The sequence below is a fragment of the Mesocricetus auratus genome, unplaced genomic scaffold (assembly GCF_017639785.1).
Source record: "Mesocricetus auratus isolate SY011 unplaced genomic scaffold, BCM_Maur_2.0 Super-Scaffold_4256, whole genome shotgun sequence".
Lineage (NCBI taxonomy): Eukaryota > Metazoa > Chordata > Mammalia > Rodentia > Cricetidae > Mesocricetus > Mesocricetus auratus.
In genome coordinates, this window is record NW_024429182.1 from 125,807,993 (window position 1) to 125,811,389 (window position 3,397).

The 3,397-nt window shown below is 39.7% G+C and overlaps 1 non-coding gene across 1 annotated transcript; it reads left to right on the plus strand.

The window, feature by feature from the left end:
- Positions 1–2,795: 2,795 nt before the first annotated feature.
- Positions 2,796–2,867, plus strand: Trnad-guc. The gene has a single exon. It is a non-coding gene; the product is annotated as a tRNA-Asp (tRNA).
- The last annotated feature ends 530 nt before the right edge of the window (positions 2,868–3,397 follow it).

Genomic DNA, 3,397 nt, shown 5'->3' on the forward strand with positions numbered 1-3,397 from the left:
CTAATTTTAATGCATGGTGGTCTGAGAGGATACAGGGGGTTATTCCAATTTTTATGTATCTGTGGAGATTTGCTATGTTTCCTATTATGTGGTCAATTTTAGAGAAGGTTCCATGTGGCGCCAAGAAGAAGGTATATCCCTTTGTGTTTGGGTGGCATGTTCTATAGATGTCTGTTAAACCCGGTTGGGTCATAACTTCTATTAGTTCCTTTGTTTCTTTGTTAAGTTTCTGTCTGGAGGTCCGGTCTAGCAGTGAGAGCGGAGTGTTGAAGTCTCCCACTATTAGTGTGTGAGATTTTGTGTGCACTTTGAGCTTTAGTAATGTTTCTTTCACAAATGAAAGTGCCTTTGTATTTGGGGCATAGATGTTTAAAATTGAGACTTTATTTTGATGGACTTTTCCTTTAATGAATATTAAATGTCCTTCTTCATCTCTTTTGATTGATTTAATTTGAATTCTAGTTTGCTAGATATTAGGATTGATACATCCGCTTGTTCCTTGGGTCCACTTGATTGGAAAATCTTTTCCCAACCCTTTACCCTGAGATACCGTCTGTCTTTGATGTTGAGATGTGTTTCTTGTATGCAGCAGAAGGATGGGTTCTGTCTTCATATCCATTCTGCTAGTCTGTGTCTTTTTATAGGCAAGTTGAGGCCGTTGACACTGAGGGATATCAATGACCATTGATTGATGATTCTTGTTTGTGCTTGATTTATTGGTGGGAAGTTATTTTGTGTAGTTTCTCCTCCCTTTTTCTTTTGGTGTTATGTAAAGTGGGATTATATATTGCCTGTGTCTTTGTGAGTGTAGTTGTCTTCCTTGGATCTAAGTTTTCCTTCTAGCACTTTCTGTAGAGCTGGAATCATGGACATGTATTGTTTAAATCTGGCTTTGTCATGGAATATTTTGTTTTCTCCATCTATGGTAATTGAAAGCTTTGCTGGATATAGTAGTCTGGGCTGGCATCCTTGTTCCCTTAGCGTTTGTAGGACACCTGTCCAGGATCTTCTGGCTTTCATCGTTTCCATTGAGAAGTCAGGTGTAATTCGGATAGGTCTGCCTGTATATATTACTTGGTCTTTTTCTTTAGCTGCTCTTAATACTTTCTCTTTATTCTGTAGGTTTGATGTTTTGATTATTATATGGCGAGGTGACTTCTTTTTCTGGTCCAGCCTATTTGGTATTCTGTAGGATTCTTCTATGTATTTTCATAGGCATATCCTTCTTTAGGTTAGGGAAGTTTTCTTCTATGATTTTGTTGAATATGTTTTCTGTACCTTTGAGCTGTATTTCTTCGCCTTCTTCTATACCTATTATTCTCAGGTTTGGCTTCTTCACGGTGTCCCATATTTCCTGGATATTTTGTGTTAGGGACTTATTGGTTTTGAGGTTTTCTTTGGTTGATGACTGTATATCCTCTAATGAGTCTTCAATACCTAAGATTCTCTCTTCTATCTCTTGTATTCTATTGGTGATACTTGCATCTGTAGTTCCTGATGATCGTTTACCCAGCTTTTCTATTTCCGGCATCCCCTTGTTCTCTGTTTTCTTCATTGTTTCTATTTCAGCTTTCAATCCTTCAACTGTTTGAGTTGTTTCCTTCATTTGCTTGGTTGTTTTTTCTTGGTACTCTTTAGATTCTTTGAGAGATTTGTTTATTTCTTGAATTTTTCCTCCATTTCATGGATTTTTTTGTTTGTTTTTTCCTCTATTTCTTTAAGGGATTTCCTCGTTTCTTCTGTGAGGGTCTGAGTCATCTTCATAAAATGATTTTTAAGTTCTGTCTCCTCTGCTTCATCTATGTAGTGCTTTTCAGGTCTTGCTGGCATTGGTTCCCTAGATTCTGGTGGAGTAGTGAGCTCTAATTCTGTCTTCTTCCCATTTCTTCTTCCAGTGGGTGCTGGTGGGGTCTTTCTGTATCCACTGGTCTCCTTCCTTCCTGAAGCTGACTGGGATCACTGGAGTTTGGGGCCTGGAAGGGCTGATGTCTTTCCTGTGTGGGCGGGTCTTCTGGATGCCAGGAGCAGCCTGGAAGATCGAGCAGATGGGGGTCAGGCAGTGGATGGGGGTCCCCCAGAGACCCAAGCTCACCTAGCTAGCTGGGATCATCCCATACCTGACATTTCTAAAGAGATCAAGAACCTGAGACTTTATAGGTCATGTGTAATGTACATTCTTCCCCAAGAGCCACATCAGTCCCAAATGAGCATGCAAGACGCTATATTAGTTATAAAGCTGTTGGCCATTTCCTATGGCTTCTTAATGTGTAGCTATGACTTAATTATTAACACATAATTACTAATATGTATTTTTATAAGGTCTTATCATACTGAGAACTCCAGTCTTTTGCCCTCTCCTCCCAGGATCACATGATGACTCCTACTCTTGACTACATTTCCCAGTATCCTCCTCGACTCCTAGTCCCACCTATATTGCTTCCCTATTGGCCAAGAGTGCTTTATTTATCAACCAATAGGACAATATATACACAGAAGGACTCCCCCATCAGTCATGGACCCTTTGCAACTATCTACTATCATCCTGCTAAATGATCATAGAAATAAAATCTCTCGTAAGGACATAATGCTGTAACCATAGATCAGTGCACCATTTAATCCTCATTACAGAAGGTTCTTCTTGACATGGATGGTAATTAACATAGAGATTCACAACTGAACAGTATACAGAATGTGAGAGATTTTGGAAGACTCAGAACCCTCCCCTAAGGCTCACATAAAAACTCACCAATATGGTGATAGCATACACAAGTTCAAACTACACAAAAATCCTCTCTTCCTCGTTAGTATAGTGGTGAGTATCCCCGCCTGTCACGCGGGAGACCGGGGTTCGATTCCCCGACGGGGAGAGCATCAAAGTTTTGCGACTGGAAGCAGGAGTTTGGTTCCGCATTTTCTCTTCCATTTCGCTCTCCCAAACGTTCTCTTTTAACTCCGCAAGGTTACTCCTAGAGCTGATAAACACCTTCAGCAATGTGGCAGGATACAAGGTAAACTCAAAAAAATCAGTGGCCCTATTATATACAGATGATGAAGTGACTGAGAAAGAAATCAGAGAAACATCACCTTTTACAATAGCCAAAAACAGCATCAAATATCTGGGGATAATGTTAACCAAGGAAGTGAAAGACCTGTATATCAAGAACTTTGTGTCTTTGAAGAAAGAAATCAAAGAAGGTACCAGAAAATGGAAAGATCTCCCATGCTCTTGGATTGGTAGGATCAACATAATAAAAATGGCAATCTTGCCAAAAGCAGTCTATAGATTCAATGCAATCCCTATCAAAATTCCATCACAATTTTTCAAGGACCTGGAAAGAACATTAATCAACTTTATATGGAAAAACAAAAGGCCCAGGATAGCCAAAACATCCCTATA